This window comes from Sarcophilus harrisii, chromosome 2 (genome assembly GCF_902635505.1).
Source record: "Sarcophilus harrisii chromosome 2, mSarHar1.11, whole genome shotgun sequence".
Classification (NCBI taxonomy): Eukaryota; Metazoa; Chordata; class Mammalia; order Dasyuromorphia; family Dasyuridae; genus Sarcophilus; species Sarcophilus harrisii.
This window is the reverse complement of record NC_045427.1, coordinates 603652076-603679784: the sequence shown is the minus strand read 5'-3', so window position 1 is coordinate 603679784 and position 27709 is coordinate 603652076. Positions and strand designations below refer to the sequence as shown.

Here is a 27709-nt window from a genome sequence, read left to right as displayed (position 1 = left end):
AGGTAGTGCATCATAGAAGACAGATCATTGAACTTGAAACCAAAAGGTCTAGATTCTAACCTGAGTTTTACCATCAATAACCTTCAAAACTCTAAGCAACTCTCTTCACTTTTCTGAAACTCAGTTTCCTTTTTAAAAACATAGATAATAAATAATATCTGTTCTAAGGCTATCTTAGAATGCTGTTATAATGATCAAAGCAAAATCAGTGGCCACCCTGAATAAACATCCTCTGTATAGCATACCCCACAAGAGATCAATCATCCTTTGCTTGAATACTTCTAGTAGGAAGAAAAGAGTCCAAATCTTCCAAAGCAGCCCAAACCACTTTGAGATGGCTCCAATTGCCCAAATGTCAGGAAGTTTTTTTTATTTTGTTTTATCAACATAAAGCCTAAAATTGCCTCTCTGCAGCCTATATTCTTCACTAGAATTGTATCCTCAGAGACCGAATAGAACAAATCTAATCTCGCTTCCACCTAACATTACATCCCCTCTAATTCTTCTCTTCTCTAGACTAAGTAATCCAGATTCTTCATCTGACTGTCATATACCTTGAACTTGAGGCCTTTAAAATGAGCTAAGAATGTGACAGACAGTATAGTGGGCTGGATATAGGCTATCCATGAAAACAAAATCTCTTTGAAAAGATATATATATATATATATATGTATATACACACATATATGTATATGTGTATGTATGTATGTATACACATACATATAGATCATGTATAGATACAAATGTGTGTATAGATATGGATATAAACATATAGAATATATATAATCTATATTGCTATATACATATATATGTATACATACAATATATACAGATATAATATATCTATATAGCATACATACATATATGTATACAGGATAGCTAGGTGGTGCAGTGGACAAAGTACCAGGCCTGGAGTCAGGAAGATTCATCTTCCCAAGCTCAAATCTGGACTCCAACACTTACTAAATGTTAACTGTTTTCCTCAGTTTCCTCATCTGTAAAATGAGCTGGAGAAGAAGGCCAACCATTCTAATATCTCTGTCAAGAAAACCACAAATATAGTGATGGGCTAGTAAACAACTCAACAACAAAATATACAGCTATATAAATACACATATATGTGTATGCACACACAGAGACGTATATAATATATATAAATATGTATACACAACCCCAGTTATCACAATGAGCCAGCTTTGACTAGAAAGGACAACCCTTTATAGTACATGTCAACTGTTTTGTAATTATAAATCTTGATACAACCATGAGCTTTTATTTTTGTCCAAAATGACGAGGAATCCTGTGTTACATGATCTTTGTTTCACTCCATTCATCTTTCCCTCTTCTGGATTCCCATAAGCACCTAAGCTCTAGACCATATAGCACAGTCCTGAATTGTTCTCTCATTAGTTCATGTGTATAAGTCTTGTTTCTCTAGATATATTATGCATACTTTAAGAGCAGGCATAATACCAAAGGAAAATTCTTACATTATTTCCCCATACTTTAGCCTAAGGTTTTGTCTACATGAGCTTCATCATTGATTAGGACATCATGTGTCAGAACCTGACAACTAGAAGAGAAGAAAAGGAACATTCAAAGTGAGAGTAGCAAGTCTCCTTCCAGAAAGGGAAAAAGAGACAAATTCCAACATGGTATAATGAAAAGAATACTAGACTAAAGTCAGGAGTCTTGGGTCTGCCTCTAATGTAAAATGGTGGCTTTGGATCAAATCACTTCCTCCTTTTGGGCCTCAATTTTCCCCTATATAAAATGATTGGACTAGAATTCTGCAAAGTTTTTAGGACACTTAAGTGTGAGCTACTATTACTCCCCACAAGTTACTTTCAGCAAAGTAAAATAGAAATCGTGTTTTACTAAAAAAAATCATGAGTCCTTGGCAGAACTATAACTGGCAGTTTTGACAGTTGAGTTCACAAAGCTAAAAGATGCATTCAGAGTCAATTACACAACTTAATTCATAATGTGAAAGTCTTTGTTCAATTAGCAGAGATGACAAGATGGGAGCACTTATGTTGGAGGGGCTTCAGGAAGACACACACATGAATGGATTACCAATCAAGTTGTGAATTGGTCCAACAATTGTAGAGAACAATTTGAAATTTGTTTTAACAATGATTAAAATAGGCTCATCTTTTGGCTCAAAGACCCTGCTGTTTCCCAAAAGACATAAGACAGAAATAAAGATCCTATCTATGCCAAAAATAGCAACACTGATTATAGTTTCAAGGAGTTAGAAACATCATTGGATCTTAAACAAAATTTGGTATATAAATGTAATGCAATATTACTGAGTTGTAATAAATTATGAATTTGAAGAATATAAAAATAAGGAAAGATAAAAACTGATGAGAGTAAACAGAACCAGGAAAAATAGATATAATCACATTAGTAACATACATGGAGAGAACAACATAATAGGATAAACATCATGTAGCTATAATGACTGAAACTGGACCTCAAGAAAAGACAAGAATATACTTTTCTCATTTAAGATATGAGGTATGATTAATGTGGAACATTGAATATACTATTGAATTCATCTAATGTGAGCTATGAAAACCTATTCATTCTTTCACTTTTTCTGTTTTTGTTTTTTAGTATAATGAATGAAGGGTGGGAAAGAAAGGGAGGAATTTGTTCAGAAGTGAATGTGCTATAAAAAGAAAAGACATCCAAATTTCAAGTTAAAAAAAATAACAAAAAGAGTTTGGGGATCTTTCTTTTCTGCACCTGTAATTTCAATGGGAAGTGGTATCCCAGGTAAGGGAACTGTATGGATACAGTACAGCTATAAATTATAGTCTTAGAAAGGTGCCTGGGGCAATGAGAGATGAAGTCATGTACCTATAGGCACACAGTTAGTATATGTCAAAGTGAAGACCTGAAGGCAAAGCCTTCTTGACTGTGCTACTTCATGTATTTATAAAGTAATTTAGACAAATTCAATTGAGTTTGAAAATGCATGAGTTATTATAAAAACTATACTTTGCAGCCTCTACGTTTCAATGTCATAGGACAAAGCCACAAATACTCCAACCCACTTCTGGTTCTGCCCAGGCTTTGAGCACTGGTTCTACCATCCATTACCTTGACGGGAAGGATGTTTGCACTTCAAATTTCAAAGGGATGTTGTGGATAAAAGCCCTTGGAAAATTATGAAATGCTATGTAAACATGAACAGTAATGTTTATGCCAAAATCATAAATAGTCCTGTAGATGCCTATGCCATACAGTCACTAGAAACTTCCCTAGATATTCCAGCTGTAGCATTAATTTCTTCAATATTTTCTGTCCATGGGGCAGAAGTAGGTAGTTTACTTTGTCTAAGTTTTAATTATATTTATTCAGGGGTGGGATGGCTCTCCCCTCAAGCCAATGGGTCAGGACATTTTCCAGAGTTAGAACTATTGAAAGAGGAAAGCACTGAATAACTTCAATCAATAGCAAGCATCAAAGTTCTGAACTATTGAGCTGGGAGAGAAGGATATAAAAGGAAGTGAGTAGTAATGAGAGAGAGGGAGAGAGAGAGAGAGAGAGAGAGAGAGAGAGAGAGAGAGAGAAAGCAGATTGGAGAACTTTGAACAGGAGGCCCAGTTCTTGAGGGTTTCACATTTATTGATGGGTGTAACTGAGTTAAACTATAAGGAAGTCTGAGTTTAGTCCATATTGCTTGTGAACACTCAAGTATGGTCCGATTTAATCCATTGCCAAAGTCTTGCGGGTTGGCAAGCAAGAGTCTAATGCTACAGAGTGAATTGAGGCCCTTGAGAATATCCAAAGTCAAGTGATCTCCACTGTGCAACCCAGCACAACTTCACACTTTGCATCAGCTTTTGCAGAAAGGGTCCATAGGATCACAGATTTAGAACTACAAAGGAGCTTAGATGTTATCTAATCATGAATCATAAATTTAAATCTAGAGTCTTAGTGCCCATCAAAGCCACTTTCTCATTTTATAGATGGGGAAAGTAAGGCTAATAGAGAGAATAAGTGATTAATTAGGGTTGTAGCTAGTAATCATCTGAAGCAGAATTTGACCTTGAATTAGTTTCACTGAAACAGTTCCTGAATTGCAGAATAAAATAGTAGTCAGGAAAAGAGGGTAATGGGAGTTCTCTACTGGCCATCTGTTGAGGAGGAAGAGAAGGAGGAGGAGGAGGAGAGGAAGAGGATAGGATGAAGAGAAGAAGAGGAAGAGGAAGAAGAGAAAGAAGAGGAGGAAGAAGAGGAAGAAGAAGAAGAAAAAGAAGAAAGAGGAGGAAGAAGAGGAGACGAAGAAGAGGAAGAATAGGAAGAGGAAAAAGAAGGAAGAAGAGATGGGGGACAAGGAAGAGGAGGAGAAGGAGGAGAAATAACCATGGGAGGAAAAAGAACCAAAAGAGGGAGAAAAACAACAATCACATTGTTAATTCAAGATGCAGAAAACTATAGTGCTGAATGCTTAAACCCCCATACTTCCTCTTTATTGATTCACATCTTCAAATTGAGGGGAAGGTCGGGATAGGCAGAGGGATAAAGAAAGGAAGGAAGGGAGAGAGAGAGAGACAGGAAGAGAGAAATAGAGGAATGCAGGGAGAAAAATATATGTTTTCTCAGAAAATCACAAGGAATGTACCCAAGCAAGACTCAAGTAAGCCTTTTTACAGCTCCTCATACCTTAAAGCTCACTAATAAGAAGCTATCTCTTTAAGAAAGAGATCATAAGGTAGCCTAGATCAACACCTACCTACACACTCCACCCTCAGTTTCACCCTCCCTTAACTAAAGGACAAACTTTCTTCCCACTTAGATTTCTTTCTTCCACTGAAGGTAGGTTGGGGAGATAAAAAGTGGATAAAAATAGATGTTATTTCCTAGTTGACTGGGAAACTTTGTTTTGTTTTGTTTTAAGAAAAAAATGGGATCCAGTACAGGTTGACAAACAAACTTATGATTCCCCTGAAATCCTCTGAATGCATCCCTAATGTCTGGAGAACAAATCCAGGTAAGTTGGGGGAAGAATATGTAAAGAAAATTCAGAATTTTTTCATGGACAAGTTAAGTTAGAATTGAAGGGAAAGTCCCAGTGGAAGAGGTGGGCAAAGAAACTCAGCCAACTGCAACTGGACAACATCACATTAGACACTGGAGCTACTAAACTCATTAAAAATATTAGACTCAGACTCAAAGAATATCAAAACTAAAAGGGTATTTAAACCCATCTTGTTCAAATTCTTCATTTTACACATGTCTCATTGAAAAAGAATAATTTGCCTAAGGCCAAACAGTTAAGTAGTAGCAAAGAAGGGGACAGAACCAAGGTTTTCTGCCTTTAGTCTTGTGCTTTTTTTCCAATACACTGCTCTGCTTCCTATATTTGAGTTGACTCAACTTTATAAAAATAAATATGAATCATTTGGTAATTCTTTCTCCCCCTCCACCCCCATCCCCCACCTCTCTGTATTTCTCTCTTACCTCTTAGCATCTTGGAGCTTTACATATGGAAAAGTTGATTGCATAATTTGTCATAACCACACATATCTAATAAAAAATAAATGAGCCAGACAGCTGTGGTATGGAGTTTCAGAAAGAGATCTGCCTAACAGAAACCTTTATTTGGATTTCAAACAAGTCTCCTGTGATATCTGTAGATAATGTCTTTTGTGCCGTTCTTTTATCTGCAAACATTTGCAAATGTGTCAGATTTGGAGGGAAATTCTGGAAAAAATCTGGAAATTCTATGCCATACACACACACACACACACACACATACACACACACACAAGCAAGCCCTAGATACTTTCTGCTGCTTTAAATCCATTGGTTTCTCTCTGAGCACTTTTAGTTCTCTCTGGAGACTCAGAAATGCCAACTCAGATATAAAGTCAAATCTGCTCAGTTATTCATCATGAACCACCTGCTAGTATTACTCTATGGCACTCAACACTGGCACCCAGGGCTCCTGTTCTTTTTCCAGTAGTGCCACAGGCTGCCCACCTACCTTGGGCTAGAATCTTGCCCTGAATACCTGACATAGCACTAGCTCCACGAATCCATACTTAGAACATAATGACTACTTTCAAAGGTTCTTTCTTTCTAGATAATTCACCTGTTACCCAGGCACAACCAGTGATCCACACTCATTATACCTCCTCCTCCATCTGCTCCAGTCTATCAAAAATAACCATCCCATAATCATCTCCCCATCACAACCATCCAGGAGACCAGCTCATTATATCTACTTTACTACTCAGTACCAGTGGCTAGGAAGACTCTTGATCTCTATTTATAGTCTAGGTTCTTGATTTTTTATTTGCTTTGGTGAGAATAGAATAATCAATCATAGCAAAAAGTGCCATGATTTTCAGATAGCCATCTGTCTCACCTGACTTCCCCTGGAGACCTCAGTGTTAACAAGAGTTTCCTGAAATCAGATTATATACTGTATTGTACATCCAAACTCATTAAAATATATACCATAGCCATCAATGGAATAACCCTGTTACCACAGGTTCTAAGAGGATGTTATGCTCTGAAGGATGCAGCTATGATAAATGTTACACTGTCAATACAAGATACAAATAAGGGAAGTGATGTAATATGGTTATCTAATGAATGGAAAGCACATTGAATTTGACAGCAGAGGACCTGGCTTCAAATAGTGGCTCTCCTGTTTATAAGCTGTGTAACTATATAAATCACTTAATTAATTTGGGCTCTAATTTTCTCATCTAAAAAATAAAAGGGTTAGGTAGATCAGGACCAACTTAATAATCATCAGGGATTCATTCAGCATTACAATTTGACCAAAACAAGCACTCTAAGGATTTGTATGAACTGACAAACCACCACAAACATAAAGAAGGGCATTCAGAAATAGAAGCTTCGGTGGTTTATGGCGATATGTAAGAAGTTTCACTTAATGAAAATAGTCCTAGACTAAGGGTTAAGATTCTAGTTCTAATAATTCCTATCTCCTTGTATAGGCTGTTTTAAGGATCTAATAAGATTATTAAATTTAGGAAAGGGCTTTGAAAAGCATATAGAACAATATAAGTGTAAGGTAACAGTCACTTGTTAAGATGAGAGGGTCAGCCTAGAGGATCCCCAACATCTTTTTTAGCTAAAATTCTCTGTGCTTCCATGATTTCAGGGACTACTTGGTGAAGATCTTGCTTCATAAGGAGTCTCAAACACAAGTGGAAAAGGTAATTTTCCTTTATGTTCTATAAGTGATAAAGTGCCTTTGCTCTGCCTTAATATTATTATTCCCTGTTTTATGAGATCATTCTTCAAAGTTGAAAGTGAAGGGAGCTACTTAGTCTGAAACTTTGAATTTGAAATTTGAAAGCATGACATCCTGGAGGGGCATTTGTTTGTCTGGAGTTCTCTTAAGTAGCTATTTGGAAAGTAAAGGTGAGACTGATAGATGACCTAAAGATATTTGTGTTTCAATAATAGGCTTTACGTTGAATAACATTTAGTCCTTAATGAAAGCATCCTAATCCAATCCAATAAGAATTTATTAAGTGTCTGCTTAAGGCACTACTTGACAAAAAGACAAAATGAAGGAGAATAAATAGTCCCTGCCTCCAAAAAACTTACTCTGGGAAATACTCTGGGAAACAACAAGTGAACTTGTTGTTTATTCTTTCAATCTTGTCTTGTTCCATTTGGATCTGATCCCATTTGGAGTTTTCTTGGCAAAGCTACAGGAGTGTGTTTGTTTGCCATTTCCTTCTCCAGCTTATTTTACAGATGAAGAAATTGAGGCAAAGGGGGTTACGTGACTTGCCCAGAGTCAAAGAACTAGTCAGTGGTCAGATCTGAACTCATGAAAATAAGTCTTCCTGTCTCTAGACCTGGCATTCTATTCACTGTCCCAAATAAGTGAAGGTGATTGAAGAATAAAACATTGGAAATTAAGGGAATCAGAAAAGGTTTCTCCTAAAAGGTGATGTGTGATAAGGGGCTTGAAGAGATTCTAAGAGATGTTGGTAAGACAAGACTAAATTTTAGGCATTCAGAGAGCTACTGTACAAAAGCAGAGACAGATGCTGATATAGCAGGCAGGCCAGTTTCACTGAATATAGAATGAACCAAGTGGTGTCATGTATAATAACTCTGAAAAGAAAGTGGAAGGCAGCCTGTGAACGTCTTTAAATACCAAGTTGAAGAGTTTGAAGACCCTCCTAAGTCTTCTTTCCTTCAACAGTTCTTCAGCTAAGCTTTATATGGCTTCATTTTGACTTTCCTTATCATTCCAGTTGCCATCCATGGACAAATCTGTGGGCCTCAGTTATAAACTAAGGAAATTTGGCCTGACACTCTCCAAGGGGTTATAATCCTACATGGCCTCTAAACATTCTTCCAACTCTAATTCAATGATCGAGTTGTCATCCCTAAAAAGATGGCATTCAAAAGTAAACTCAGTCCTCTACATGTGGTTTACCCAAGGCAGAGCATGCTGGCCCAATATGTTGGGAGGTGTTAGATTCTGAAGTATATACTGATTAACTTCTGCATATGAACTATCTAGATGCTATAATTCCTAACTTCTAAAAACCTATCTTCTAGTTTGAGTAAAAATATACACATGCAATGCATAGAATTGAACCTAAAGGTTACAAGTCAGAGGACTAGCCTATGATTATTTCTTTTTGCTGAGGCAATTGGGGTTAAATGACTTACCCAGGGTCACAAAGCTAGGGAGTATTAAGTGTCTGAGACCAGATTTGAGCTCAGGTCTTCCTGACTTCAGGGCTGATGCTCTATCCACTGTATTGCCCAGCTGCCCCTAGCCTATGATTATTTATCAGTTACAAAGTAAAGGCTTCAAAGATCCAACAAAAAAAGAGGATGGGATTGAAGAAGGGAGGATATTGGCAAGAGAATTAGGGCTAGGTCTAAAGAATGTGAGGGACAATAACTGGCAAAGAGGGAGACGGAAGGGGATATCAGAAAGAAAGAGGAAGTGGGCAATGGGATCTACGGGAAAAGAGAGAAAGGAAGAGGAAAAACTACTTCTTTCAAGATGTTATTCTAAAACCAAAGATGTGAAGTCCAATCCCAACAAAAATCTATCAGGTGCTTACTGAATATCCAAAGAAAGCCAGAAAAACATGGGCTTGTCCCTGGTCTCTTGGGACCATGTCTAATTCTCTAAAGGGAAGAACAACATGCAAAAAAGTATATGTATTAGCCAACCTGTAATGGAAAAAAAAACACTTTTTGGAATCAAAAGAATTTGTCTTTGACACCCCATTATAACACTTTCTAAGGCTTTCAAAGCCTTAGTTAATAAAGTTAACTAGCTCTGTTAATACAGGTAAGTTACTCTATTTGGGTCTCAGTTTCCCTCTCTGTTAAACAGATGATAATGTGTGTGCTGGCTACCTTGTATTTATCAATACTTTGTCAATAAAATTCTCCATAAATGTAGGATGGTATTGTTTGTATTGACATTTTTATGATTAAATATTATTTAGTAGGGGGCATCGATGTAGTACAGCAGATAGAGCCTCTAGCCCTACAGGTAAGAGTAAATGAGTTCATAAAAAATCAAGCCTCATATACTAGATATGTGATCCTGGACAAGTCACTTCACTCTAATTTGCTCCGCCCAAAATAGTATTATTAGGCATGCTTACTATATAGACTGAAATAATGACTTTGGAAATAAGAAGGTGGGAACATAGCCAAAAGATTCTACATTAATTCAGCTTAAGATAGCAGCCACAGCCTTAATGGATAGAGAGCTAACCTCGGAGTCAGGAAGACCTGGATTCAAGACTTATCTCTGATTTTTACTGGCTGTGTGATTCTAAGTAAGTCACTTAATCTCTAAGTGCTCAAAGAAACTCTCTATGATTGTAAGTCATAGAGAAGTTGCTACCTGCATTAATAAAGTCGTTTTTAATTACAGTGAACTCACACATGCTGTTACTACATCCTCCCATATGTGTGTGTGTGTGTGTGTGTGTGTGTGTGTGTGTAATCATGTCTTGTTCACCCCCTTACTGAATAGGTTTCCATATATTTCTATCACAATCTCAGCTGCTCATCTTTAACAATTAGACATTTACAGTTTCATATACCCCAACCATCTTTCCAGACCCACATTCCAAATTCTTCTCTAGACCTTTTCTTTTTTTGCAATTCAGATTGTTAATTTGAGAGTACTATGTTTGGAATGGAAGGCAGTAATGGCTATTTACAAGAGCTGAACTCAACTACAAAGTAATTTTCAAATTTTTCTCTGCAACTATAGAACCCTCAAGCAAAATTTCCCTTTTTATAAAAGTTGGGGTCATTGTGAAGTTCTAAATAATCTAAATTTTCACTTTCTGCTTTTTGAAACAAGTTTCTGTAGGATTAAGTAGGCTGAATTCTGGCCTTCTCCAGGATGCTATCAGCAGTGTCTCAGCTAGGAAATCATAAATATGATAGCAGAAATAGAAATTATGAGTTACAAGCCTTCCCACTCCCCAAATTTTTCCCAGCTAAAATTCAGGTGTCTCACAGTCTAAGGCTCTTTCCACTTAGCAGTAAAAAAAAAATAATAATTAGACAGCAAAGTGGCTGACTGATTTCAAAGACTAAAGTTCAAATACAGCCTCATATAGTTACTAGCTAGGTGAGCTTGCACAAGTCATTCATTGTCCTCATCTGTCTGTTACAGATAATAAGAACCACCAAATTCACAGGACTATTGCTAAGATCAAATGAAATAAAATAGTTTTAATTGTTTAAAAATCTTAACTAATACATAAATGTTAGGTACTTTTACTATATAATTCCTATAACTACCCTACGATGTATTAAAAGCAAGCATTTGTATCTCTATTTAACAAATGGTCTCAGAGAGGTGAACCTATTTGCTCAGGGCCACATAGTTAGTCATTTAGTTTATGTTCACTGGTGGAGCCCTGACAATGTGCTGCCCTGGGTTCCCCTGGTAATGTGTGCCAGTTTGTTGATGATACTGTCCTACAAGAAATGACATTTGAATACTGGGAGTGTCTTGGCTTTCTCCTTCCTTACCCACCTGGCTTTATTTTCCACTCAGCCATCATCCCAAGTACAGCCGGTTCAGCATCAATGGTCTCTTTTCTCCCACTAAACAACAAAGGAATGACCTGCTCAGTCCCAGCCAGAACAATGAACCCATTCCTAAACTAGAATACAGTCAGAAATAACTTATTCATCCATTTGGAACCTTGGAAGGCTGAGGACATTTTTACAACTCAGGTTAGACAGGTAAGAAAAACTCCAAGGCCCCAGTAATGAGAGTCATGAATATTGAGAACAACCCTTCAAAGCTTGGCCCCTTAGAGGCCTTTAAGGGAAGCAGCTGCAGTAGTGGGAAATTGCATCCCTAAACTAGCTTATCACAAAGTGGAGCCCTTTGTTTAAAGCTGTTTAAATGTTTTGAGTAGAAATGAAAAAAGACATTTTGAGTCCTGCATTTAGTAAGAGATGAAAAGGCTTCATGTGGCTGCTTTCTGGGAGCTCTTTCAGGGATAATTGCTGATGATAGCAACAACTCACACTTGACTAATACAGTCTTTCTTTTGGACACAGTCTGAGATGGCATTAAGCAGTTTGGTGAACTAAGTCACCAGCATCTTCTCCAAAGCCCAGCCTCAAGTGTTTCATTGGGGTGTAAAGACGTCCCTCAATTTTCAAAGGCTACAGTAGTAGAAGGAAAAGGAACTACAGATTTTACTATTCCATATAAGTAACAGATGATATCTGCTTTCCAAATGTCCAGTCTAGCAAATTAGGACACATAGGCTTATCTTCATTTGTTTCCAATTAGCGATGAATTCCTTGTTTGTGATAACCATTGAAATAAAGAAAAACAGAAAATGATACATAATGAATGAAGTACAGTCTCCTTTTACTACTATGACAGTAATGAGAGTCAGAATGGCCAAGTGACAGAAAGGGAATCCAAAGGGAATAAGAATTCCAGAGTTTTATGATTATCTAGAAATATGATGAGCAGCTCGATGACACTGTGGATAGAGTGCTAAGACTAAAGTCTGGGATCAGGAAATCTTACCTTCCTGAATTCAAATCCAGTCTCATACTTACTAGCTATGTGGCCCTGGACAAGTCACTTAACCTTGTTCGCCTCAGTTTCCTCATCTGTAAAATGAGCTAGAGAAGGAATGGCAAACCACTCTGGAATCTTTGCCAAGAAATCAATTGGAGTCATGAAGAGTCAGACATAATTGAAAAATAACAAAACAACAACAAAGAGAAACATGAACTTAGATGATAAGATCCCTATCTATTGACTAATAATTAGTCAATATAGTACTCATATGGTAAATATTTAATACATGCTTCTTAATTGGTGGATTAAAAATTGAAATCATGTCAATCTTGAAAGCCGAACAATAAATCAGAAGTTCTTAGCTTTTTCCAAATCATAATTTCCTCAGAACAATTTTTAAAAGTATAAAATCAAATAGAGATTGCAAAGAAAACCAATGATATTGAAATGCAATTTTCAAAATATTAAAAATTCCAAGTTCACAACTGTCCCCTAAAATCTAACCACTTGAGAGACTATGGATGCCAGATTAAGACTCTTTGCTATAAATAAGTGAAAGTAAGAAATAAAAAATAGTTACCCCTAACCAAAACAATGGTTACCAGGTTTTGTCTAGAAAAGTAAATTGTAAAGTTCTGACGTCAATTTTGTTGAATATCTATCGACAACATGAAACATACTTTCATGGGATATCTGATTATTTTATTTGTAATAATCTTAGTAAACATTTACAAAGTAATTAATTTCAATAATTTGAGTTTATGCATTAATATGTATCATGTAAGATGAGCTACAGCAAAGAAATTCTACTAACTTGATGAGACCATTACAATTAATCCTTGGTGACTGATGAAAATATGGGCATAGAGGAGAGATTACTATATAGAAGAGATCACACATCAATCCATGTAACAAAGTTGTTGCACCACTGATTCAGAGTGAGCTTGCTTTACATGGTTATTCAACTAGTTAATATATGTTGGAAAAAGGAAGCCCAAGTCTCTCAATTTCAGGTCCAACAATTTCCACTGTGGGTGAATGATCATACCATTGGCAGAAAGAAGGTAATTGAGAGGAAAGCAGGTTTTAGATGATGAAACTGATTTCTTGAATTTGAGAAGCTCTTGTAATGTCCAAGTGGAGAGAGCTAGAAAGACAACAGTGTTAAAATGGACAGATTGCTGCAATTGGATTGAGGAATCCCTAAATTCAAATTTTGCCTCCAACACTTACTAGCTGTATGGCTCTTGTCAAGTCACTAATTGTTTCCCTCAGCTTCAGTCTCTTCCTCTGTAAAATGAGTATAGGACCTACCTCACAAAATTATTATGAGGATCAAATGAGATAAGATGTAAAGCAGTTTGTGTACCTTAACATACTACATAAGTCCTAGCTATCATTCTCCTCATTATTTGTTACTAGCCTATACTGCCTCTTTTTTTTTTTCTTCACTGGGAAAATGAGATTTCCTTTGATATTTCCTCTAACTACTATGTTCAGATTTTTAATAAAAAACCTGGTTATAATCCGAACAAACAGCCTCCTGTGCAAAGTTTGTCTAGGCAATCATTATGGGGTTTTCCCTTCCAGTTCCCAGATTGTTCCAGAAGAGGAATTGCCTACATTCTCCATCTCACCTGACTAAGTTTCTTGCCATTTCATTAACAATCTGGCCAACCAGAAAGCTAGGGCATGCTGTTTTCTTAACAAACACTTGCCATTGTATTTGTACCAACACCAAATACCATGGGATCCATGTCACACAGTGCACACAACAAACAGTATCAGTAGTTATGATAAGGCTTTACCCATATGATCCTGCCAACAGTCTCATTTCCCAGAATTAGTATGAAATAGACACTTTCACCTTCTTGTTATTAAATAGAAGAAGAAACCAGCAGAAATTTACATTGAAAAGGAAAACTCAAAGCACTGCTCAGAAAGCCCCTCATTTTTGATGGTTCTGATCACTTAAATTGATTCTTTTGATGATAGCTTCCCATTGCCTCATCTGCTTCATCAGGGAAAAGGATTATGATGGCTATATATATGGCACATGGCATCATAGTTTTAGAAATGGATGGAAACAAAGATTTAATCTAGTCCAACACCTCATTTTGCAGAGGGGGAACCTGAAGCTTAAAAAAAGTTGAACTTGAGTTTGCCCAAAGTCATTCAGATGGAAAGTAGCAGAATCCGAATTTGAATGCAGGTACCCTGACTCCTGCTGCTTCACCTCAAATCAGTTAGACCTTGTGACTTTGGACTTATAATCATCACACTCTAAACAACTAAATTAATTCACCTTATCCCATATATTTTTCCCTCTAGGAAATAATAACTGATAAAACTCAGTCAAGCATCTAAATCCTCATCTTTATGTCCAGCACCCTTTAATGCTGCTAGAAACTGACTTGGAGTCAAAAATCTGTACTAGCTGCAAAAAAAAAACTTGGTATTGGGGGAGCTTACAAACAAGAAAAATAAAAATAAGGATAATCATTGACATAGCATTTTTATGTTTCCAAAGCATTTTATTTAAATGATCTCATTTGTTCTTCACAACAACAATCCTAAGATATAGAAACTATTTTCCTTTTTTTTTTTTTTTTTTTTTTTTTTTTTTTTTTTTTTTTTTTTTTTTTTTTTTTTTTTTTTTGCTTTCTTTTCTTAAAAACAAATCAGGACACTGAAGCTCAGAAAGCTAAAGTGACTTACTTTATCAGTAGCTTCCTTAAGTGGCACAAACCAATGATTCTTAGCAGTCTTCATGGCATCCTTCTCCATAACCCATTTCTAGTGATTATTCCTTTGAGGGAATATGTGCCCTGATATATTCTTCACCTACAAAGTGACAGAATGGTTTCAACCATAGACTTAGAAATAGAAAGACCTTAGAGATTACCTTGTTACTCCTGTTCATTTTCCAGAAGAAGAAACAAGCCAGAAAAGGTTACTGCCTACTGAAATTTCAAAGCTGAAATCCCAGCTCAAGCTTTCTGCTTTCATCTCCATCACTATTTTTAAGTAGTCCCAATGACTAGGAACTCACTACTCTATTCCCACTCATGTTAGTGTCTTTTTTGCTTCTCTTACCCTGCTAGCCTTGTAGTCCATTAACATTCTAAGATCTTTCACCAAACTATATGTCTCCATATCTCTCAATCAACAAGGTTTTATTAAGCTTTTGTTATCGTCAGTCATTTCAGTCATATCCAATACTTTATGATCCCATTTAAGGTTTTCTTGGAAAGGATGCTGGAAATGTTTGTTGTTTCCTTCACCAACTCATTTTACAGATGAGAAAACTGAGGCAAATAGGGTTAAGTGATTTGACCAGGGTCTCACAGCTAGTAAGTTTGAGGCCAGATTTGAATTTAGGAAAATGAGCTGTCTTGACTTCAGGCCTGGAATTCTATCCACTGTGCTACCTAAGTATCTACCTATTATTTTCCAGGCACTTTGCTAGGTATTTGATGATATCAACATAAAGAATAAAACAATTCCTACATTCACATATTTGTGCAACTGAGGCTTTACATTTGTTTTAATTGAATGTTGCCTTATTGAATTAAGCCCCATCATCCTAATCTTCTTAGATCTTCTCAGACACTAACTCTATCCTCCAAAGTAATAGCTCTCTCTCACATCTTCACACTATTAGAAATTGTCTAAAGATGGCATATAGAGTTTCATCTGAGTCACTGAAAAAGGTATATAAGAGATATACCATCAAAGAGTGAGAGAGAGTCAGAGACAGAAACAGAGACACAGAGAAATAAACCAGGGATAATATAAAGAGGCATTCCAAAGTGAGGACATAAAAGTAAAAATCTAGATTCTTTTTGATGTCTATGACAACTTAGTCAGAAACAATGTGACTTTCTACATGAAATATGACTTTGCTTTCTACTTGCAGATTTCCAAAAACCAGAATGGAAGGGACAATCCTAGCCCCTTGGGCTATCACTTTGGTGATCGTTGGGGCTGTCCTGATAATGACCTCATTGATGATCCTCCCTCCTGTGGCCCTCCTCATCTGGAGAATTCACCAGATGCCAGAGATCTCATTGGTAGGGATCATATAGATCCAAGCCCTCTCCAGACCTCTGCTGCTTCCAATTTCTTCTTTCTTAGATGTCATTACTAAGATAAAAATGTCTTGGGCCATTTATGAAATTCAGATAACCTTTACCTTCATGTCTCAAACTTTCAATGGCTCTTCTGTGTTAGACAACTGCTTCCCCTTCAAAGAATCACAGAATTTAAAAGCTAGAAGCAACCAAACTCTCCATAGTACATATGAAGAAACTGAAGCCCAGAAGAGGGAAATGATCTGCTTCAAAGCCACATAGCTAGTAAATGGGAGAAAAGACTCAAACCCAGATCTAACTATAGGTCAGAGTATTAGCTCTTTTGTTTCTTTTGCATATGTGTCCAATTGGGGCCATACTTTACTGTGTCCTTCTAGGATCTTGGTGAAGTGGCCTCTTGTTACTACACAAAATGTTCTGACTGCATGCCAGCAGATAGAGAACTAATGGACAAAAAATTTCATCTATGGCATTTCAACCTCAATGTGGCTCTTTGAAGTAGTGAAATCACTTGGTAGAGTGACATTGCAGAATCACAAAAAACAATACCTTGAAAGGACTAGAAATATTCTAGTTCAATCCTCTCATTTTACAGCAAAGAAAGCAGAAAATTCCTAGAGAAGTTATTTGATTGGCCCATGATCACAGGAAGTAAAGAACAGAGGCAAGATGTGAAATCTAACTCTAAATCCAGCAGAATGCCTTGTAAGAATCAGCATAATATCAATTCTTGAGACACTCTTGTTTTATTGTATGTAATAAGGATAAGCTGGAAGCATTCTCACTAAGATCAGGGGTGAAACAAGGATGCCCATTATCACCATTATTATTCACCAAAATTATTCAATTTTTGTCCAATTAGTTCCCTAAGCCTGGTGTGCAGTCAGAGCATTTTGTGTAGTAACAAAAGGCCACTTCACCAATTGTACTAGAAAGAACTAGCTTTAATAATGAGAAGAAAAAGAAATTGAAAGAACTAGAATAAGCAATAAAGAAATAAAACTATCACTCTTTGTAGATGATATGATAGTTAGAAAATCCTTGAGAACAACTAAAAAACTGGTTGAAACAGTTAACAACTAGCAAAGTTGCAGGATATAAAATAAACCCATAATCATCTGCCTTTCTATATATTGACAACAAAGTTCTGCAGCATGAGATAGAGAAATTCCATTAAAAAAAAAAATGTGTATAATAGAAAATATTTGGGAGTCTACCTGCCAAGACAAGCCCAGGAACTATATGAACATAGTTACAAAACACTTTTTGCACAAATAAAAGTCAGATCTAAACAACTAGGAAAATATCGATTGTTCATGGGTAAGCTAAACTAATATAATAAAAATTAGAAATTTACCTAAATTAATCTACATATTCAGTGCCATATCAATCAAAATATCAAATAATAATAATAATATTTTATAAAGCTAGAAAAAAATCACAAAACTCATACAGAAAAATAAAAGGTCAAGAATATCAAGGGAATTAATGTAAAAAATATATATATGAAGGAAGGTGGCCTAGCCATACAACATGTAAAGTTATATTACAAAGCAGCAATCATCAAAAACCATTTGGTGCTGGTTAAGAAATAGAATGGTAGATCAGTATTTAGGTACATAAAACAGTGGCAAATTTCATAAATTCAAAGAGAATATCTTCTGGGATAATAACTCACTTTTTGACAAACTGCTCGGAAAACTGGAAAACAGTATGGGAGAAACTAGGCATCGATCAGCATTTCACACCTTATGCCAAAATAAGGTGGAAATAGGTTCAAGATTTAGATATAAAGGCTGATACTAAAAGTGAATTAGGAAAGCAAAGAATATTTTATCTGTCAGATCTATGGAGAAGGGAGAAATTTATAACCAAACAAAAGATAGAGAACATTATGAAATACAAAATGGATAATTTTAATTACATTAAATTTAAAAGATTTTGCACAAGAAAACCAATACAAGCAAAGCATCATTTCTAAAATATAGAAAGAACTGAGTAAAATTTGCTATTTTTGTGATAGCAAAGAATTAGAAATTGAAGGGCTACCTATCAATTGGGGAATAGCTGAACAAGTTGTGGTATATGAATGTAATGGAATATTATTGTACTATAAAAAATAATGAGCAGGCATATTTCAGAAAAACTGAAAAAGATGATTGAACTGATGCTGTATGAAGTGAGCAGAACCAGAGGAACAATGTACAAAGTAACAACAATATTATGTAATGACCAATTATGATAGATTTAGCTCTTCTCAGCAATACAGTGATCCAAGATGATTTCAAAAGACTTAGGATGGAAAATAACGTCCATTTCCAAAGAAAGAACTATGGAGTCTGAATGCAGATAAAATTTGTTTTTTCTTTCTTTTTTGTGGTTTTCCTTTTTGTTCTCAGTCATTTTTTACAACATGACTGACATGGAAATATGTTTAACATATAGATTTATAGTATATATTTGCTTGATATCTTGGGGAGGGTGGAGGGAAGAGGAAGGGAAAATTTTGCCATTCACAATTAACAAAAATAATGTTGAAAACTATCTTTACATGTAATTGAAAAAAATAAAATGCTATTAAGTGTCTTTTTGTAAGACACTCTTTCTCTGACTTAGATATATACATAAAGCAATGAGAATGTTTTTTCAATCAACCAATTCAATCAATCAACCAATAAGCATTTATTATGCACTTACTATATGCTAGGGATTATTCCAGATGCTGGGGTCACAAATATAAAAGTGAAATGCTTCCTGCCTTTGAGGAGCTTGCAATCTAGAAAAGGGAATCAATATAAATAGGTAGGAATATAGATTGGGAGAGAGAGACAGAGACAGAGAGAGAGGGAGAGAGAACAAAATATATACAAAGTAAGTACAAAGTACAAAGTACAAAGTAAGTATAAGATAACTTAGAGGTAAAAGACACTATTAGTTAAGGACTCAATTTCATGTAAAACAGAGGTGTTTAAGCTCATAACCCACAGGCTACCTATATAACACTACACTTTCAACAATTGCCTAAAACAAGATTAAAATGTAATTGGGAATTATTTTTCAAAATAAATAAAATACAATAAAATATAGATAAGATTACATTTTAAAGCTAAGTCAATGTGTCACCAACAAGCATCCTTATATATGTATTAGTAATTCTTATTTCTACTTGACATCATTAATATAGAAGATGAAATTTGGGAAGGAAATTTGAAGTAAACAAGGTTTATAAGAGGTGATGGTGAAGAGCAACATCCAGCATAGAGGAGATTTCAAGGGAATATTGGGGAAGGGAGACAGTCAGAGAAAAGACAGAAATGAGAAAAGGGGTACTTATATTATAAATTAAGGAGAATAATGAGTAATAAATCTAGGGCAAAAACAGTTATTATGAAGGCTTTCCATTGACAATAAAATAATACGTAGCTATTTATCAAATAGGACAATAACATATTTAGACAAACACTTTAGGAAAATAACTTTTGCGGCAATGTGGAAGATTGTGATGGGGTATGGAAAATAATTAGACTATTTCAATAGTCCAGGTGATGAGGGCCTAAAGGAGATGAAAGAAAGACTACTCACAAAAAATACATATGCTAGGGTCAAATTCTGGAGAGACTTTGGTAGCTCTAACCACTCTGGAGAGATCTTAGGGGCCCAACCCACAGTTTCTAACTTCTCCCAAGAAGACCCACACACCCCAACAGTTTCCAACAGCCTCTATTCCTGGCACACCAGGTAAAGTTAACCCGAGTTCACTTCTATGACTTTATTTCTGTAACTGCTAAACAATCCCCTCAATTTGTCTATGTGCCCAGACCATATGTCCTCCATGATATTCCATAATTGTGTCTAATAAGAATCCGTTCTCCCTTTCCTCCCTGGGCATCTCTGTCTGAACAGAGTAGTGTGCTATCCCAAATTGCAATTCCATGACTTTGAATAAATGACTTGCTTTCTTTGTTGATCATTGAGTTGATCTGAATTTTTCAGCTTGACACTAGAAATGCTGTGGGAAGTAGAAAACAATGATATTTGGGAACTGAAAGGATATGGAGTGAGAATAAAAAATTATGATGACATTAAGCCTACAAATCTAGGTATTTGGAAGGAAGATGGTACCTTTAATAGATAAAGGAAAATTATTTTAATAAAGACAACAGAAGTTCTACATCCAAAAGAGTGTTTTCTTCTGTAGTAGTCACCCTGAAATGTAGCATGCTGTCCCAACAATGCGATGATTGCTCAAATACAAGTTAGGAACTCATCTCCAAAAATGGACTTCTGCTTTTTATGTTTCTTGCTTCTGCAGTTTATGCTTCATGTGAGAACATCAGTCTCATGACTTCTTAAACTCATCTTGTTTTTGAAACAAAACAACGTTATTCAGTTTTTGTGTTTTTGTTTTGCTTTGGCAGTACATAGTCTTTGGCAGTAATTCCAAAAGAATTCAAAAGATACTTCAAAGACAGCATCCCACTATGTAAGATCCTCCACTTAGTAGGCTCCTGTGAAGGGCAAAATATTCATTAGAAGTTTGCGTGTTCCAGTGGATTTGTTAATAGTCCCTTTATAATCAACTTTCATAGTTCACACCCAGGGAATTTTTCTCTCTCAAACTAACATAGGCGAGGACTATAATATATTAATCAACTGCTTTAGAGGCATTGGGGAAAGAAATTATTTAAAAAGAGCCTGTAACAGTATTATGTGCCTAAAATAACAACTGCCTCAATTCTTTAGGCACTGGATCCAAAAAGAAAAGCTAAGCATAAGAAAAAGCAGAAATCCAACTGGTTGGTCCCTGCTCCTTTGTATCTCATTCTGCTAGAGTGAATAGCTTTCTTTTTATTTTGCCCCACGATAGATTAATAATTTAATAAACAGACAGAAAGATGGATGAATGGATGGATAGATGGATGGATAGGTATATTAATATAAAGTTCCAGACATTATATTAAGCAAAAGGGATACAAACATAAGCAATGAATACAGTCCCTGCCTTTAAAAATCTTACATTCCAATTAAGGGAAAAATACCTCATAAGTCAGTTTATTCTATCAAATCCCACTTATATCAAGGTATCACAAAATTCAGGGGGGGAAAACCCTCCAGAAAAAATCACTTTTCCATTCTTTTTTTTTAATCTAAAAGAAATATGTTCTATATACCTTTATTTTTATGGGCTAGAAAGGAGTCATGAAAAATCATCATCACTTGGAACAAATTATAATTTATTTATTAAATGTAACACAATTTTCCAATAAAAATGATTATAGAGAAAATTTCAGAGAAACCTGAAAATTATATATGCATTGATGCAGAATGAAATGAGAAGAATACAAAAAACACTTTGCACTGAAGTATCAACTATATATGTGTATGTATAAACCTCATGTTAAAGACTCTCACATGTTTAGAAAGACCCAAGTATCTTTTTCTTTTTTAAATTTTATTCTAAATTTAATACCCAATAAAATGAGTATTTCCATATACCCCAAAAAAAGGATTATACATGAAACAGTGAATCTCTAGCATGTAGGGTTTGTATTTCCTTTTAAATAGATAATAAATTTAACTTACAACTTTAAAATATATAATATTTATATTCCTATGGGTCTTACTCTGATTCTTTCTGGTAAATTTTTTAAGTTAGATTTTATTTTTCTCATTTATCAGGAGCCTTCCCTCCCCGCCCCCTTCCTCTTCCCACATGCCTTTCCTCTTACCACTGGAAAAAAAAAAAAAAAAGAAAAAGAAAAGAAAGGAAAAACAAAATTCTTGTTAGTGTGTAGAGTATTAGAAGTTAGGTTTTACAAATAATGTCAAAACAGGATGAACGGAAGAGTGAAATATCTTAAGATATTTCCAACCAATCACAGTACGAATCAAGGAACTAGCTGAACAACAAAGTTCCTGACAAAGGGCCCAGGTCTAAACTGACCCATATCAACTAGAGTCAGTGACAGGTAACAAGCCTTTTGACATATGGAATGGGCAGAGATGGTTGTAAATATGACCGATGATAATTTAAATAATAAATCTGATCGATTATTACTCTGACTGCAAGTTCAATCAATTGTAATCAACTCTGATTGTAAATCCAATCAATCCAAACCATTCCTTAGGAGTAAGGAATTGAACTAATAGTACAAAGTTTGCTACTGTTACTGTATTCAGTGTGTTTGTCACCTGTGAGCACACCCATTTCTCATGAGAATTGCTGAATAAAGAATTCTTTGCTCACTCTTAAAGAGAATTGATTATAATACTACTTCTGGACTAGCTTGCAACTGGGAAGGCAATGGGCAGCAGCAGCTTGTCCTGGCCTTACTCCCCCAACCTAGAGTTCCACAGAGAAATTCCCACACTGTCCATGTCCAAAAACATGCTTCATTCTGCCCATTGTTTCTCTGTCAGGATGTAAAAAACATTTTAAGTCTTTCGAATACAGTATTGATGGTTTAGTATAAACTGTTTTCTGTATTCTTCTCATTTCTTTTTGCATCGTTTTATATGTATCTTCCCAAGTTTCTCCAAAAAAACTCTCATCATTTCTTACTGGAAAATTGTGTTACATTTAATAAATAAATTATAATTTGTTCAGCTATTTACCAAGTGATGGATTCTCCCTTTCCCCTAACTTGTTAATACTAAAAAAAAAAAAAAAAAAAAAGTTTGTTGTTCTTGTTGTTTTGTTTTGTTTTGTCTTAATATATGGATCCTTTTCCTGTTTCTTTTATCTCTTGAGAATGGTAGACCTAGTGGTAGTATCAATGCGTTGAAGGGTATGAACATTTCAGTAATGTTTTGGATGTAGTTCCATATTTTTTTTCTAGAATGGCTAGATGTTCATGGCTCCACTAGTATGTGCTTATCTTCCTATATCAAATTCAGACTTTGTCATTTTACTTTTTGTCAATTTTGCCAATCTGATAGGTTTGAGTTGGAACTTCAGGATTGATTTAAGTTTAATTTCTCTGATTAATTATTATTTTCAGCATTTTATAGGACTACATTTACTTTAGAGTTATTTTCTTTACAAATGTCTATTCAATCTTTGACCATTTATCACTTGAAAATATGTCTTATAAAGTTGAATTAGTTCCTTACATATCTTGGATATGAAACTTTATCAGAGAAGCCTGATGCAAAGATTTCACCCTCAGTCATATTCCCTTCTAATATTTCTGAAAAAAAAAAAAAAAGAGAGAAAGCAAGGGAGGAGGGAGGAAGAAGAGAAAGAGAGATAGACAAATAATGATTTGCATTTTATGAATTTCCTTCAGTCCTATTTTCCTATATTTTTCCTTCTTTGCTCTCAACACCTCTTTACATAGAAGAAAGTCATAGAATAAGAATATTCAGTACTAATGTTCTAGGCTTTATGCAAAAATAGCTTCTAAACTATTTCCCTTCCCCTCACCCAGAACTCAATCACAAGTTCTTAGCCTTTCTTTTCTTTTAAATTATTTTTCACAATCTTCCTCTTTTTTCCCCCGAGGGAGTTGGGATTAAGTGACTTGCCCAGGGTCACATAGCTAAGAAGTGTAAAGTGTCTGAGTTCATATTTGAACTCAGGTTCTCCTGACTTCAGGGCAGGTGCTCTATCCACTGCACCACCTAGCAGCAGTATACTTCAACACCATCACTAGCTACAATTCAACAACCAAATTCTGCTGCTACTACTAATTCTAGTTCATCTACAACAGTATCTGTGACTCAAGCCACTTCCCTTAGCCTCCACCCCTATTCCTAAACCTGAACTCAATACCATCTGCAGGGGCTTGGGAACCTAAACCCAGAGGTGTTCCTAAGGAAGAGAACCCAGTCAAACCTCCTATTGATATTAGCCCAACATCATCTGTCAAAAGCTCGGGGGGTCTCTCTTAGGTCAAACTATTTTGAAGATGCAACAAGTGCTCTTGTGATGGGACAATCTTATGAAAATATGGTGATTGAGATCATGTCAATGGATATGAAAGAGAATAAGCTATCATAGTACTGGGAATTGATTTCATCACCCTGGTAGAATGGTGGAACATTTTTAATGGGTATTTAGGGAGATAAAGAGTCAAGCTGTGGTGGATCCCACCCAAGCACCTACCAAGCCTGCCAACACAGGTTAGTTCAGTCTTCAGTAGTGGCAGCAGCTACAGACACAACAGCAACAACTACAACTCCTAATTCTTCAGGACATCCACTTAATTTTTTTATGGAACCAGTCTCAGATCCAGCAAATGAGACAAATTTTTCATCAGAAATTTTCTCTTCTGTCAACCTTGCTACAGCAAATAGGACTAGAAAATCCACAGTTAATTCAGCAATTCAGTCATTCAAGAGCATTTTATTCAAGTGCTAAATTGAACCAGTTCTTTGAAGGAGGTGGAGGTGGTAGTGGAGGAAAATCCAAAGATGAAAGTTGTCTCAAACTACATTCAAGTAACACTTCAGGAAAAAGAAGTTATAGTAAGATTAAAAACACTAAGATTCTCTGAAGACTTTGTGACATAGTCTTATTTTGTAAGAACGAATGAAAATTTGGCTGCCAATTTTCTTCTACAGCAAAACTTTGATGAAGATTGAAAGGAACGTTTTTTAATAACACTTCACATCAGGGCATTACACTTTGTTCACTGGATTATATGGGATGATTTGAATTCCTTTCCATAATACTTTGTAGATGATTGGAGATGGGGTGGGAGGAGATAGAGGAAATAGGGCAGAAATAAATAAAATACATGTCTGTTTTAAATTAGCAGATGTAGAAAATCCACACAATATAAAATATTATACAACCAAAAATCACCTTTTGCAGGTTTTTAACTCCTAATGTAAATTTTCCTAAGTTTTCACTCTTTTTAGTATATTAGATCCAGAAATTTAGTATAATGCCATGACTCTTATTTCTTTTGTCTTAAGGTTGGCTCTGAGAGAATCTTTGTTACCTAGAATCTAGAATCTCTATTTTGTAGCAATACTGGATAATGGCATTATGAAATTCAAAAGATTTTTGGAGCAACCATAAACATAAAGGCCAAATTATAGGTGGTTATTTTTTCTGCTTCAAATATGTATGAAATTCATGTAAGAAAGTTATTCTTTCATGTTATTTGCTAGAAGATAGGAAGAAATCTTTGCTAATGAAAATCATTACTGCTATTTGAAATTCTTTGATCATGGTATGTGAGACCCCCTTCTAACATGATTTAAGAAACTGAATACATTCAGGCAAAGTTGTTTTTCTATCAATGATTTTTTCCTTTTGCTGAAAATATAGTAGAAACCTAATTAGTTTAATTCGATGTTATATATACAGTAAAGGTTTTAAAACAAATATTGCACGTTTGCTTTTGGTGTGAACTGAGCATTTGGGAGACACTTTGGTGAATAATGGAAAAATATAGCGCTAACTTTCCCTTCTGTCTCTCCTATCCTCAGCAGAAATATTTGAGTACGAACTGCTCTCTTTTTTTACTGATTAAAAAGCTGATCCAATATAAAAATTAAAGGAAATATTTCAAAATTAGTTTTCTGATGTGCATACACTTTCTCATAAAGGACTACATGACCAACTCAAGCCACTGACATTGTATTAGTTTCTTTAAAAAAAAAAAAAAAAGTACATCAAACTGTCTCCAGTAGCTTTTCTTCCATTAAGAACAAAAAAGCCAAATACTATTGGGAAGTTTGGGAAATGGAAGCTGGTAAGATATAATACTTTGGAAAATAGATAATCAAGGTAGATTCATAGGACACTTCTCAAGTTGACATCACTCCTTAATAGGTTGACCAATTATGTTTATCCAATCAATTCTAATCCACCTAATTATACTACCTTCTAGTCTATGTAGAATCATAAATCTAGACCTGGAAGGGACTTCATTGACTATATAACCTAACCCCCTCCCTTGATAGGCAAAGTGACTTACCCAAGGTAGGTCACATAGATAGTGAGTAATAGAAGTAAAACTGGTCCCGGTTTCTGTGAGTCCAAAGTCATTAAAAAAGAAATTCTGCCAAATACTCTTCTGAAGGACTATGATAGCAAGATGTGCTATATATATGTAACTGAATAGGGAAGAACTAGAATCAATTGGTAAAGGCTGACTTAGAGATCGGGGAACATATATCAGGGGAAGTGTTTTAAATGTGTTGAATGATCACCTGAGAGGTATTCTTTAGAATGGAACATTATATCAGATATGAAGTTGAATTGGTGATTTCTAAGGTTACTTGTAAGATTCTAGAGAGTCTAAGTTATGGGGAATCACATTTTTGGATAGTAAAAGGATGGAAATACTAATAATTAAAGCCTTGTAGATAGTGAGCTACCTATCAAGCAAAAATTGGAGGACAACTTGTTTAAGATTTAGATTTAGATAGGATTTAGATAGAATTGAAAGGACCTTTTGGACCAGCCTTCCCATTCTGGAGATAAGGATAGCTAAAACTCACATAAGTTAAAAGATACATACTACTATCATCCAGGAATGGCTGCAATAGGTCTTCTACAGTTGCCCCCAACCATGCAGACTATAATTCCTCCAAAATTTAGTAGATTTCGTGTTTTGCTACAGTTCTAAAACTCAAACGGACATTTATAATGCCCCTTTATGGCACAGTTATTTTTTTAAATGTAGAAGATACTTATTCATTGGGCTGAGAAATGAATTAGATCACTTCTTGGGTCAGTCTGAGATTTTATGATTCTGTGAACTGCTTTTATTTCTTTCAGGTCCATAAAAAGGTTGCTACTTGGTTTTGTATGCCTGATATAATCAAATCATGGTCAAATTGAGGGCAGAAATGGCCTATTCAGCAGAGCATTTCTTAGTGCTTTTTGCTTAAGGCACTCAAAGAAACAACTCATCATTGGAGAGTTTTCTGTTCTAAATCAACCTGGTTAACATTAGATTATCCAGAATACCTGGGATCACTTTGCAATAACATTCAGTGTATGGATATGTTCAGCACTTCTATTAAGTATAGACTCACGAAAGTCCAATACAAACACTTATGAACAAATTTACAAGAAATATGTGAATTAATAATGTGAAGAATTTATAGAAACATTTTTCTAATTTAAAAAATATGATGAGGGAAGGGATTATTTGGTTAGTTTGTTGTTGTTGTTGTTGTTGTTGTTGTTGTGTGTTTGTTTGTTTTTTCATCTTGAGGTCTGGGATGTCCCCAACACAAAATAGGCCATGAGAGATGACAGTATTTAAGAAATTCTTGTTAAGGACATCTTTGCTACTTAGGCACATCTTTCTTCTTCCCTCACTGAGAATATTAATTGACTAGTTAAAGAAATTAAATATATAATACCTGACATTTATATAGTGCTTTAAAGTTTTCAAAATGTTTTACATAGTAATATACACCTCACAACATTATCCTGTGAGGTATGTACTATAGGAATTATTATCCTCATTTTTCAGATGGGAAAAAAATGATACTCACAGAGAACCTTTATAAAGATCACATCGTATCAGAAGTAGGATTTGAACTAATGATTTACCAAAGTCTTCTTGACCCCAAGTAT

The 27709-nt window shown here is 35.3% G+C and overlaps 1 long non-coding RNA gene across 1 annotated transcript; it reads left to right on the top strand.

The window, feature by feature from the left end:
• Positions 1 to 4760: 4760 nt before the first annotated feature.
• Positions 4761 to 17347, top strand: LOC116421937. Its single transcript, XR_004232532.1, has 3 exons — positions 4761 to 5008; positions 7157 to 7211; positions 15987 to 17347. It is a non-coding gene; the product is annotated as an uncharacterized LOC116421937 (long non-coding RNA).
• Positions 17348 to 27709: the final 10362 nt, after the last annotated feature.